The sequence below is a fragment of the Sus scrofa genome, chromosome 1 (genome assembly GCF_054392235.1).
Source record: "Sus scrofa isolate SSC_HxYL_T2T_F1_AM1 chromosome 1, Sscrofa_HxYL_maternal_Yorkshire_Landrace_v2.0, whole genome shotgun sequence".
Lineage (NCBI taxonomy): Eukaryota > Metazoa > Chordata > Mammalia > Artiodactyla > Suidae > Sus > Sus scrofa.
Window position 1 is genome coordinate 151,750,997 of NC_139383.1, and position 12,857 is coordinate 151,763,853.

Below are 12,857 nucleotides of genomic sequence, written 5' to 3' on the forward strand. Positions count from 1 at the left end.
CCGCGGCCGACTCGGCACCGCCCAGGGCCACCTGGCGCCCCACCGCCTCCACCTCTCTGGGAAATGCCGCAGGGGCTCCAGGCTTCCCGATGCCCCCCAGGGACTCTGCGAGGGACAGGCACTGGCAGCCCCGCCGACCCCGGGAAGACGCAGGCAAAGGCATCCACCCCGCCCAAACGGCCATCTCGGCAAGGCCCCCCGGCCGGCCTCCTCTCTCCCCACCAGAACCTGGGTCGGCAGTCCCGCCGAGGCCAAGGCCCCCGCTGCTCACCCGCAACCTACAGACAGCCTCTGCGCCCGACACCGCGGGCAGGACCCCGCGGAGGCCTCACGGAGGCAGCCGCAGGCCTGAGAGCCCAGCGGAGCTCACGCACACCGCAGGCAGCCCACCCCACACTGGGCCTGCCACTCCCAAGGCTTTCCCGCCGGGCACCGGGGCCCCGGGGCCCCGGGGCTGCCCTCGAGGAGGCCAGCCCCAAGGCTCCTCTCCCCATGGCCCTCCGGGGCCACCGGAGGCCTGCCTGCCCCCACCTGCGCCCCAGGGCTGCACGCACCCAAGGGAGCCAAGGCAACGGGACCCTCCCCCGACGTCCCCTGTGGGAGCCACGTGCCGGACCTCAGTTTGCGATGAGGAGACGGTAGTGAGTTCTCACTCATTTTGTTCAGATTTTCCAAGGAATGCGTTTGTGGGTGTCATCATCGATCCGAGCACGGGCACACCCGCGGGACGGCCACCGCCACAGCCCCCACCGCCGGGACGGCCAGCCAGCTCCCTCCTGGCCGCGGCCCGCAGGCTCCCGAGCCCAACCGCGGGCAAGCAGGTCAGCTCCACCCCCGGGAGCAGAGGGTGCGGGTCCGGGCGCCACACACGGCGCCCCAGGGGCTACGTTGGCGCAGGCCACTGCCGCTTACCATCGCCTACCAGGTGGCCATCGATCCCGCCACCGGCCGCACGCCAACACGCCTCCCACCGGCAGGAGGGACTGGCCTTCCCGGGGTCGCTCCCGACAGGCTCCCGTTTCCGCTCCCCGCGCTGGCCTCCGTTTCTCCGCCACAGCAGCTGGGTGAGGGCGACAACGGACACGCGCAAGCACGCCTCAGCAAGGGGCCAGGCTGCCCAAGGCACAGGGGCCGGGCCCCCCACCGCCCAGGGCCTGTGGGCAGCCTGGCTGCCACCTGTCCCTGGCCTCCCCCCTCTCACTGGGTGCCAGCAGCCAAAGGGCCACACGAGTGGCCAGCACTGCCCCTTCGCTGGGGCGCCACAGCGCCACGCGGGCTGCCGCCGCCTCGCCACACCCTTCCCCCAGGAACCGCGCCTCCCTCAGGCTCCCTAAGGCCCTGCCCACCCGCACCCCTCCCAGCTTCAGAAGAGTCCACCCCAACCCCGAGTCCGATTCCGCCCCCAGGCCCACCCTGGGGCTCTCCCTCTCACCCGATGGGAAAACACCCTCGCTCCGGCCACCGACACTGCCTGCCCACGCAGGGAGAGACACACGCGGCCCAGAGTGCTCTGCAGGAGCCTCAGCTCAGGACCGCTGACGTGCCCCTGGGGGCAAGGTCTCCGCCCCGAGAGCGGCTCCGCGGGCCCTGGACCCGGGGCGCCCATGGGCACACCTGCACTCCACCCCTGCTATCCCCAGCACGCTCTCAGGACCCCGGGCAAAACACAGACCCTTCTGCTGGACCCTCCGGGACCCCAAGGGCCCTGGAGCCTGTGCGAGACCCCGCAGGGCCGCACCTCGCCCTGACCGCCAATGGCCAGGGGCGTCCCCTGCCGCCAGGCTGTGGGCTCGGGTCGCTCGCCCTTCACCCTCCAGGCCCGCCACACCAGGCCCCCTGGCGCGCGGGACCTGGGTCCCTCAGGCAGGTCTCCCCGGGGCACTCTAGGGACACCGGAGGCCTGCCTGCCCCAAACCGCGCCCCACGGCTGCCGCCTGTCCACCGGACACAACGCAACCCGCACAGACCGCCTTCCGCCGGGCGCCCGGAGCCTGCCACCAGTTGGGCGCTCGGGCCCCACGCAAGGCACACGCCACAGCCCCGGCGCCAGCACCGGAAGGCCCGCCGGGCCCCATGGCACCCTCTCCTTTGCGTGCCACACCCATGCACACCCAGGCCTCCCTAACTCCAGCACCAGCATCTCCACGGGAGACGCACTAGACCCTGGGCCCAGCGGGACCCTCGCACCGAAACTCACGCCCCTTCCGCCGCCGCCTGCCCCCTTTCCTCCACAGCAGACTCCCTCCTTGCCACCAGCTCCCGCCCGGCACCAGCTCGGCTGGGCTCCAGTCCGCAGGCGTGGCTAGCTCTGCTGGGTATCAACCTCACACTGCCTCCCACTGCGCAACTCCCTGTCCTCCCTCCCCGGGAACACGGCCTCAGCCAGGCCAGGAGCGCCGCACGGCCTCAATGCCCAGCCCCGTGTGTGGACACCTTAGCGGCCCCGGGAGCTGGCCGCGGGCTCACACTTCTCTGCCCCGCCGGCACCCATGACCGGCCAGGGCACAGGCACCCAGCTCCCATTCACGTGCCCGGGACCCCTCCGTCCTGCCTTCCACGCGCCGCCCAAATCTCTGAGGATATCCCACATCATAGCCCAGGCCGCCCTGAAGGCACTGCCGCCCCGGGCACCCAACACTCCCCCTCACGGTGCTCTGCGCACACTGGCCCAGGACCTCTGGCCCTCCTGCACTTCTCTCGACCCCAGTCCGCGGCCGACTCGGCACCGCCCAGGGCCACCTGGCGCCCCACCGCCTCCACGTCTCTGGGAAATGCCGCAGGGGCTCCAGGGTTCTCGATGACCACCAAGGACTCTGCGAGGGAAAGGCACTGGCAGCCCCGCCGACCCCGTGAAGGCCCAGGCCAAGGCGTCCGACCACGCCCAAACGGCCATCTCGGCAAGGCCCTCCGGCCGGCCTCCTCTCTCCCCACCAGAACCTGGGTCGGCAGTCCCGCCGAGGCCAAGGCCCCCGCTGCTCACCCGCAACCTACAGACAGCCTCTGCGCCCGACACCGCGGGCAGGACCCCGCGGAGGCCTCACGGAGGCAGCCGCAGGCCTGAGAGCCCAGCGGCGCTCACACACACCGCAGGCAGCCCACCCCACACTGGGCCTGCCACTCCCAAGGCTTTCCCGCCGGGCACCGGGGCCCCGGGGCCCCGGGGCTGCCCTCGAGGAGGCCAGCCCCAAGGCTCCTCTCCCCATGGCCCTCCGGGGCCACCGGAGGCCTGCCTGCCCCCACCTGCGCCCCAGGGCTGCACGCACCCAAGGGAGCCAAGGCAACGGGACCCTCCCCCGACGTCCCCTGTGGGAGCCACGTGCCGGACCTCAGTTTGCGATGAGGAGACGGTAGTGAGTTCTCACTCATTTTGTTCAGATTTTCCAAGGAATGCGTTTGTGGGTGTCATCATCGATCCGAGCACGGGCACACCCGCGGGACGGCCACCGCCACAGCCCCCACCGCCGGGACGGCCAGCCAGCTCCCTCCTGGCCGCGGCCCGCAGGCTCCCGAGCCCAACCGCGGGCAAGCAGGTCAGCTCCACCCCCGGGAGCAGAGGGTGCGGGTCCGGGCGCCACACACGGCGCCCCAGGGGCTACGTTGGCGCAGGCCACTGCCGCTTACCATCGCCTACCAGGTGGCCATCGATCCCGCCACCGGCCGCACGCCAACACGCCTCCCTCCGGCAGGAGGGACTGGCCTTCCCGGGGTCGCTCCCGACAGGCTCCGGCTTCCGCTCCCCGCGCTGGCCTCCGTTTCTCCGCCACAGCAGCTGGGTGAGGGCGACAACGGACACGCGCAAGCACGCCTCAGCAAGGGGCCAGGCTGCCCAAGGCACAGGGGCCGGGCCCCCCACCGCCCAGGGCCTGTGGGCAGCCTGGCTGCCACCTGTCCCTGGCCTCCCCCCTCTCACTGGGTGCCAGCAGCCAAAGGGCCACACGAGTGGCCAGCACTGCCCCTTCGCTGGGGCGCCACAGCGCCACGCGGGCTGCCGCCGCCTCGCCACACCCTTCCCCCAGGAACCGCGCCTCCCTCAGGCTCCCTAAGGCCCTGCCCACCCGCACCCCTCCCAGCTTCAGAAGAGTCCACCCCAACCCCGAGTCCGATTCCGCCCCCAGGCCCACCCTGGGGCTCTCCCTCTCACCCGATGGGAAAACACCCTCGCTCCGGCCACCGACACTGCCTGCCCACGCAGGGAGAGACACACGCGGCCCAGAGTGCTCTGCAGGAGCCTCAGCTCAGGACCGCTGACGTGCCCCTGGGGGCAAGGTCTCCGCCCCGAGAGCGGCTCCGCGGGCCCTGGACCCGGGGCGCCCATGGGCACCCCTGCACTCCACCCCTGCTATCCCCAGCACGCTCTCAGGACCCCGGGCAAAACACAGACCCTTCTGCTGGACCCTCCGGGACCCCAAGGGCCCTGGAGCCTGTGCGAGACCCCGCAGGGCCGCACCTCGCCCTGACCGCCAATGGCCAGGGGCGTCCCCTGCCGCCAGGCTGTGGGCTCGGGTCGCTCGCCCTTCACCCTCCAGGCCCGCCACACCAGGCCCCCTGGCGCGCGGGACCTGGGTCCCTCAGGCAGGTCTCCCCGGGGCACTCTGGGGACACCGGAGGCCTGCCTGCCCCAAACCCCGCCCCACGGCTGCCGCCTGTCCACCGGACACAACGCAACCCGCACAGACCGCCTGCCGCCGGGCGCCCGGAGCCTGCCACCAGTTGGGCGCTCGGGCCCCACGCAAGGCACACGCCACAGCCCCGCCGCCAGCACCGGAAGGCCCGCCGGGCCCCATGGGACCCTCTCCTTTGCGTGCCACACCCATGCACACCCAGGCCTCCCTAACTCCAGCACCAGCATCTCCACGGGAGACGCACTAGACCCTGGGCCCAGCGGGACCCTCGCACCGAAACTCACGCCCTCACGCCCCTTCCGCCGCCGCCTGCCCCCTTTCCTCCACAGCAGACTCCCTCCTTGCCACCAGCTCCCGCCCGGCACCAGCTCGGCTGGGCTCCAGTCCGCAGGCGTGGCTGGCTCTGCTGGGTATCAACCTCACACTGCCTCCCACTGCGCAACTCCCTGTCCTCCCTCCCCGGGAACACGGCCTCAGCCAGGGCAGGGGCGCCGCACGGCCTCAATGCCCAGCCTCGTGTGTGGACACCTTAGCGGCCCCGGGAGCTGGCCGCGGGCTCACACTTCTCTGCCCCGCCGGCACCCATGACTGGCCAGGGCACAGGCACCCAGCTCCCATTCACGTGCCCGGGACCCCTCCGTCCTGCCTTCCACGCGCCGCCCAAATCTCTGAGGATATCCCACATCATAGCCCAGGCCGCCCTGAAGGCACTGCCGCCCCGGGCACCCAACACTCCCCCTCACGGTGCTCTGCGCACACTGGCCCAGGACCTCTGGACCTCCTGCACTTCTCTCGACCCCAGTCCGCGGCCGACTCGGCACCGCCCAGGGCCACCTGGCGCCCCACCGCCTCCACGTCTCTGGGAAATGCCGCAGGGGCTCCAGGGTTCTCGATGACCACCAAGGACTCTGCGAGGGAAAGGCACTGGCAGCCCCGTCGACCCCGTGAAGGCCCAGGCCAAGGCGTCCGACCACGCCCAAACGGCCATCTCGGCAAGGCCCCCCGGCCGGCCTCCTCTCTCCCCACCAGAACCTGGGTCGGCAGTCCCGCCGAGGCCAAGGCCCCCGCTGCTCACCCGCAACCTACAGACAGCCTCTGCGCCCGACACCGCGGGCAGGACCCCGCGGAGGCCTCACGGAGGCAGCCGCAGGCCTGAGAGCCCAGCGGCGCTCACACACACCGCAGGCAGCCCACCCCACACTGGGCCTGCCACTCCCAAGGCTTTCCCGCCGGGCACCGGGGCCCCGGGGCCCCGGGGCTGCCCTCGAGGAGGCCAGCCCCAAGGCTCCTCTCCCCATGGCCCTCCGCGGCCACCGGAGGCCTGCCTGCCCCCACCTGCGCCCCAGGGCTGCACGCACCCAAGGGAGCCAAGGCAACGGGACCCTCCCCCGACGTCCCCTGTGGGAGCCACGTGCCGGACCTCAGTTTGCGATGAGGAGACGGTAGTGAGTTCTCACTCATTTTGTTCAGATTTTCCAAGGAATGCGTTTGTGGGTGTCATCATCGATCCGAGCACGGGCACACCCGCGGGACGGCCACCGCCACAGCCCCCACCGCCGGGACGGCCAGCCAGCTCCCTCCTGGCCGCGGCCCGCAGGCTCCCGAGCCCAACCGCGGGCAAGCAGGTCAGCTCCACCCCCGGGAGCAGAGGGTGCGGGTCCGGGCGCCACACACCGCCCCCCGGGGGCTATCTTGGCGCAGGCCACTGCCGCTTACCATCGCCTACCAGGTGGCCATCGATCCCGCCACCGGCCGCACGCCAACACGCCTCCCTCCGGCAGGAGGGACTGGCCTTCCCGGGGTCGCTCCCGACAGGCTCCGGCTTCCGCTCCCCGCGCTGGCCTCCGTTTCTCCGCCACAGCAGCTGGGTGAGGGCGACAACGGACACGCGCAAGCACGCCTCAGCAAGGGGCCAGGCTGCCCAAGGCACAGGGGCCGGGCCCCCCACCGCCCAGGGCCTGTGGGCAGCCTGGCTGCCACCTGTCCCTGGCCTCCCCCCTCTCACTGGGTGCCAGCAGCCAAAGGGCCACACGAGTGGCCAGCACTGCCCCTTCGCTGGGGCGCCACAGCGCCACGCGGGCTGCCGCCGCCTCGCCACACCCTTCCCCCAGGAACCGTGCCTCCCTCAGGCTCCCTAAGGCCCTGCCCACCCGCACCCCTCCCAGCTTCAGAAGAGTCCACCCCAACCCCGAGTCCGATTCCGCCCCCAGGCCCACCCTGGGGCTCTCCCTCTCACCCCGATGGGAAAACACCCTCGCTCCGGCCACCGACACTGCCTGCCCACGCAGGGAGAGACACACGCGGCCCAGAGTGCTCTGCAGGAGCCTCAGCTCAGGACCGCTGACGTGCCCCTGGGGGCAAGGTCTCCGCCCCGAGAGCGGCTCCGCGGGCCCTGGACCCGGGGCGCCCATGGGCACACCTGCACTCCACCCCTGCTATCCCCAGCACGCTCTCAGGACCCCGGGCAAAACACAGACCCTTCTGCTGGACCCTCCGGGACCCCAAGGGCCCTGGAGCCTGTGCGAGACCCCGCAGGGCCGCACCTCGCCCTGACCGCCAATGGCCAGGGGCGTCCCCTGCCGCCAGGCTGTGGGCTCGGGTCGCTCGCCCTTCACCCTCCAGGCCCGCCACACCAGGCCCCCTGGCGCGCGGGACCTGGGTCCCTCAGGCAGGTCTCCCCGGGGCACTCTAGGGACACCGGAGGCCTGCCTGCCCCAAACCCCGCCCCACGGCTGCCGCCTGTCCACCGGACACAACGCAACCCGCACAGACCGCCTGCCGCCGGGCGCCCGGAGCCTGCCACCAGTTGGGCGCTCGGGCCCCACGCAAGGCACACGCCACAGCCCCGCCGCCAGCACCGGAAGGCCCGCCGGGCCCCATGGGACCCTCTCCTTTGCGTGCCACACCCATGCACACCCAGGCCTCCCTAACTCCAGCACCAGCATCTCCACGGGAGACGCACTAGACCCTGGGCCCAGCGGGACCCTCGCACCGAAACTCACGCCCCTTCCGCCGCCACCTGCCCCCTTTCCTCCACAGCAGACTCCCTCCTTGCCACCAGCTCCCGCCCGGCACCAGCTCGGCTGGGCTCCAGTCCGCAGGCGTGGCTAGCTCTGCTGGGTATCAACCTCACACTGCCTCCCACTGCGCAACTCCCTGTCCTCCCTCCCCGGGAACACGGCCTCAGCCAGGGCAGGGGCGCCGCACGGCCTCAATGCCCATCCCCGTGTGTGGACACCTTAGCGGCCCCGGGAGCTGGCCGCGGGCTCACACTTCTCTGCCCCGCCGGCACCCATGACCGGCCAGGGCACAGGCACCCAGCTCCCATTCACGTGCCCGGGACCCCTCCGTCCTGCCTTCCACGCGCCGCCCAAATCTCTGAGGATATCCCACATCATAGCCCAGGCCGCCCTGAAGGCACTGCCGCCCCGGGCACCCAACACTCCCCCTCACGGTGCTCTGCGCACACTGGCCCAGGACCTCTGGCCCTCCTGCACTTCTCTCGACCCCTGTCCGCGGCCGACTCGGCACCGCCCAGGGCCACCTGGCGCCCCACCGCCTCCACGTCTCTGGGAAATGCCGCAGGGGCTCCAGGGTTCTCGATGACCACCAAGGACTCTGCGAGGGAAAGGCACTGGCAGCCCCGCCGACCCCGTGAAGGCCCAGGCCAAGGCGTCCGACCCCGCCCAAACGGCCATCTCGGCAAGGCCCCCCGGCCGGCCTCCTCTCTCCCCACCAGAACCTGGGTCGGCAGTCCCGCCGAGGCCAAGGCCCCCGCTGCTCACCCGCAACCTACAGACAGCCTCTGCGCCCGACACCGCGGGCAGGACCCCGCGGAGGCCTCACGGAGGCAGCCGCAGGCCTGAGAGCCCAGCGGCGCTCACACACACCGCAGGCAGCCCACCCCACACTGGGCCTGCCACTCCCAAGGCTTTCCCGCCGGGCACCGGGGCCCCGGGGCCCCGGGGCTGCCCTCGAGGAGGCCAGCCCCAAGGCTCCTCTCCCCATGGCCCTCCGGGGCCACCGGAGGCCTGCCTGCCCCCACCTGCGCCCCAGGGCTGCACGCACCCAAGGGAGCCAAGGCAACGGGACCCTCCCCCGACGTCCCCTGTGGGAGCCACGTGCCGGACCTCAGTTTGCGATGAGGAGACGGTAGTGAGTTCTCACTCATTTTGTTCAGATTTTCCAAGGAATGCGTTTGTGGGTGTCATCATCGATCCGAGCACGGGCACACCCGCGGGACGGCCACCGCCACAGCCCCCACCGCCGGGACGGCCAGCCAGCTCCCTCCTGGCCGCGGCCCGCAGGCTCCCGAGCCCAACCGCGGGCAAGCAGGTCAGCTCCACCCCCGGGAGCAGAGGGTGCGGGTCCGGGCGCCACACACGGCGCCCCAGGGGCTACGTTGGCGCAGGCCACTGCCGCTTACCATCGCCTACCAGGTGGCCATCGATCCCGCCACCGGCCGCACGCCAACACGCCTCCCTCCGGCAGGAGGGACTGGCCTTCCCGGGGTCGCTCCCGACAGGCTCCGGCTTCCGCTCCCCGCGCTGGCCTCCGTTTCTCCGCCACAGCAGCTGGGTGAGGGCGACAACGGACACGCGCAAGCACGCCTCAGCAAGGGGCCAGGCTGCCCAAGGCACAGGGGCCGGGCCCCCCACCGCCCAGGGCCTGTGGGCAGCCTGGCTGCCACCTGTCCCTGGCCTCCCCCCTCTCACTGGGTGCCAGCAGCCAAAGGGCCACACGAGTGGCCAGCACTGCCCCTTCGCTGGGGCGCCACAGCGCCACGCGGGCTGCCGCCGCCTCGCCACACCCTTCCCCCAGGAACCGCGCCTCCCTCAGGCTCCCTAAGGCCCTGCCCACCCGCACCCCTCCCAGCTTCAGAAGAGTCCACCCCAACCCCGAGTCCGATTCCGCCCCCAGGCCCACCCTGGGGCTCTCCCTCTCACCCGATGGGAAAACACCCTCGCTCCGGCCACCGACACTGCCTGCCCACGCAGGGAGAGACACACGCGGCCCAGAGTGCTCTGCAGGAGCCTCAGCTCAGGACCGCTGACGTGCCCCTGGGGGCAAGGTCTCCGCCCCGAGAGCGGCTCCGCGGGCCCTGGACCCGGGGCGCCCATGGGCACCCCTGCACTCCACCCCTGCTATCCCCAGCACGCTCTCAGGACCCCGGGCAAAACACAGACCCTTCTGCTGGACCCTCCGGGACCCCAAGGGCCCTGGAGCCTGTGCGAGACCCCGCAGGGCCGCACCTCGCCCTGACCGCCAATGGCCAGGGGCGTCCCCTGCCGCCAGGCTGTGGGCTCGGGTCGCTCGCCCTTCACCCTCCAGGCCCGCCACACCAGGCCCCCTGGCGCGCGGGACCTGGGTCCCTCAGGCAGGTCTCCCCGGGGCACTCTGGGGACACCGGAGGCCTGCCTGCCCCAAACCCCGCCCCACGGCTGCCGCCTGTCCACCGGACACAACGCAACCCGCACAGACCGCCTGCCGCCGGGCGCCCGGAGCCTGCCACCAGTTGGGCGCTCGGGCCCCACGCAAGGCACACGCCACAGCCCCGCCGCCAGCACCGGAAGGCCCGCCGGGCCCCATGGGACCCTCTCCTTTGCGTGCCACACCCATGCACACCCAGGCCTCCCTAACTCCAGCACCAGCATCTCCACGGGAGACGCACTAGACCCTGGGCCCAGCGGGACCCTCGCACCGAAACTCACGCCCTCACGCCCCTTCCGCCGCCGCCTGCCCCCTTTCCTCCACAGCAGACTCCCTCCTTGCCACCAGCTCCCGCCCGGCACCAGCTCGGCTGGGCTCCAGTCCGCAGGCGTGGCTGGCTCTGCTGGGTATCAACCTCACACTGCCTCCCACTGCGCAACTCCCTGTCCTCCCTCCCCGGGAACACGGCCTCAGCCAGGGCAGGGGCGCCGCACGGCCTCAATGCCCAGCCTCGTGTGTGGACACCTTAGCGGCCCCGGGAGCTGGCCGCGGGCTCACACTTCTCTGCCCCGCCGGCACCCATGACCGGCCAGGGCACAGGCACCCAGCTCCCATTCACGTGCCCGGGACCCCTCCGTCCTGCCTTCCACGCGCCGCCCAAATCTCTGAGGATATCCCACATCATAGCCCAGGCCGCCCTGAAGGCACTGCCGCCCCGGGCACCCAACACTCCCCCTCACGGTGCTCTGCGCACACTGGCCCAGGACCTCTGGACCTCCTGCACTTCTCTCGACCCCAGTCCGCGGCCGACTCGGCACCGCCCAGGGCCACCTGGCGCCCCACCGCCTCCACGTCTCTGGGAAATGCCGCAGGGGCTCCAGGGTTCTCGATGACCACCAAGGACTCTGCGAGGGAAAGGCACTGGCAGCCCCGTCGACCCCGTGAAGGCCCAGGCCAAGGCGTCCGACCACGCCCAAACGGCCATCTCGGCAAGGCCCCCCGGCCGGCCTCCTCTCTCCCCACCAGAACCTGGGTCGGCAGTCCCGCCGAGGCCAAGGCCCCCGCTGCTCACCCGCAACCTACAGACAGCCTCTGCGCCCGACACCGCGGGCAGGACCCCGCGGAGGCCTCACGGAGGCAGCCGCAGGCCTGAGAGCCCAGCGGCGCTCACACACACCGCAGGCAGCCCACCCCACACTGGGCCTGCCACTCCCAAGGCTTTCCCGCCGGGCACCGGGGCCCCGGGGCCCCGGGGCTGCCCTCGAGGAGGCCAGCCCCAAGGCTCCTCTCCCCATGGCCCTCCGCGGCCACCGGAGGCCTGCCTGCCCCCACCTGCGCCCCAGGGCTGCACGCACCCAAGGGAGCCAAGGCAACGGGACCCTCCCCCGACGTCCCCTGTGGGAGCCACGTGCCGGACCTCAGTTTGCGATGAGGAGACGGTAGTGAGTTCTCACTCATTTTGTTCAGATTTTCCAAGGAATGCGTTTGTGGGTGTCATCATCGATCCGAGCACGGGCACACCCGCGGGACGGCCACCGCCACAGCCCCCACCGCCGGGACGGCCAGCCAGCTCCCTCCTGGCCGCGGCCCGCAGGCTCCCGAGCCCAACCGCGGGCAAGCAGGTCAGCTCCACCCCCGGGAGCAGAGGGTGCGGGTCCGGGCGCCACACACCGCCCCCCGGGGGCTATCTTGGCGCAGGCCACTGCCGCTTACCATCGCCTACCAGGTGGCCATCGATCCCGCCACCGGCCGCACGCCAACACGCCTCCCTCCGGCAGGAGGGACTGGCCTTCCCGGGGTCGCTCCCGACAGGCTCCGGCTTCCGCTCCCCGCGCTGGCCTCCGTTTCTCCGCCACAGCAGCTGGGTGAGGGCGACAACGGACACGCGCAAGCACGCCTCAGCAAGGGGCCAGGCTGCCCAAGGCACAGGGGCCGGGCCCCCCACCGCCCAGGGCCTGTGGGCAGCCTGGCTGCCACCTGTCCCTGGCCTCCCCCCTCTCACTGGGTGCCAGCAGCCAAAGGGCCACACGAGTGGCCAGCACTGCCCCTTCGCTGGGGCGCCACAGCGCCACGCGGGCTGCCGCCGCCTCGCCACACCCTTCCCCCAGGAACCGTGCCTCCCTCAGGCTCCCTAAGGCCCTGCCCACCCGCACCCCTCCCAGCTTCAGAAGAGTCCACCCCAACCCCGAGTCCGATTCCGCCCCCAGGCCCACCCTGGGGCTCTCCCTCTCACCCCGATGGGAAAACACCCTCGCTCCGGCCACCGACACTGCCTGCCCACGCAGGGAGAGACACACGCGGCCCAGAGTGCTCTGCAGGAGCCTCAGCTCAGGACCGCTGACGTGCCCCTGGGGGCAAGGTCTCCGCCCCGAGAGCGGCTCCGCGGGCCCTGGACCCGGGGCGCCCATGGGCACACCTGCACTCCACCCCTGCTATCCCCAGCACGCTCTCAGGACCCCGGGCAAAACACAGACCCTTCTGCTGGACCCTCCGGGACCCCAAGGGCCCTGGAGCCTGTGCGAGACCCCGCAGGGCCGCACCTCGCCCTGACCGCCAATGGCCAGGGGCGTCCCCTGCCGCCAGGCTGTGGGCTCGGGTCGCTCGCCCTTCACCCTCCAGGCCCGCCACACCAGGCCCCCTGGCGCGCGGGACCTGGGTCCCTCAGGCAGGTCTCCCCGGGGCACTCTAGGGACACCGGAGGCCTGCCTGCCCCAAACCCCGCCCCACGGCTGCCGCCTGTCCACCGGACACAACGCAACCCGCACAGACCGCCTGCCGCCGGGCGCCCGGAGCCTGCCACCAGTT

General features: G+C 72.2%; 5 non-coding genes across 5 annotated transcripts; all 5 read right to left on the reverse strand.

The window, feature by feature from the left end:
• Positions 1-612: 612 nt before the first annotated feature.
• Positions 613-706, reverse strand: LOC146406574 (small nucleolar RNA SNORD116). The gene has a single exon (XR_014833438.1). It is a non-coding gene; the product is annotated as a small nucleolar RNA SNORD116 (small nucleolar RNA).
• Positions 707-3,321: 2,615 nt separating this feature from the next.
• Positions 3,322-3,415, reverse strand: LOC146406575 (small nucleolar RNA SNORD116). Its single transcript, XR_014833443.1, has one exon. It is a non-coding gene; the product is annotated as a small nucleolar RNA SNORD116 (small nucleolar RNA).
• Positions 3,416-6,038: 2,623 nt separating this feature from the next.
• On the reverse strand, positions 6,039-6,132 carry LOC146406576 (small nucleolar RNA SNORD116). The gene has a single exon (XR_014833457.1). It is a non-coding gene; the product is annotated as a small nucleolar RNA SNORD116 (small nucleolar RNA).
• Positions 6,133-8,748: 2,616 nt separating this feature from the next.
• Positions 8,749-8,842, reverse strand: LOC146406577 (small nucleolar RNA SNORD116). Its single transcript, XR_014833470.1, has one exon. It is a non-coding gene; the product is annotated as a small nucleolar RNA SNORD116 (small nucleolar RNA).
• A 2,623-nt stretch (positions 8,843-11,465) lies between these two features.
• On the reverse strand, positions 11,466-11,559 carry LOC146406578 (small nucleolar RNA SNORD116). Its single transcript, XR_014833484.1, has one exon. It is a non-coding gene; the product is annotated as a small nucleolar RNA SNORD116 (small nucleolar RNA).
• Between the last annotated feature and the right edge of the window lie 1,298 nt (positions 11,560-12,857).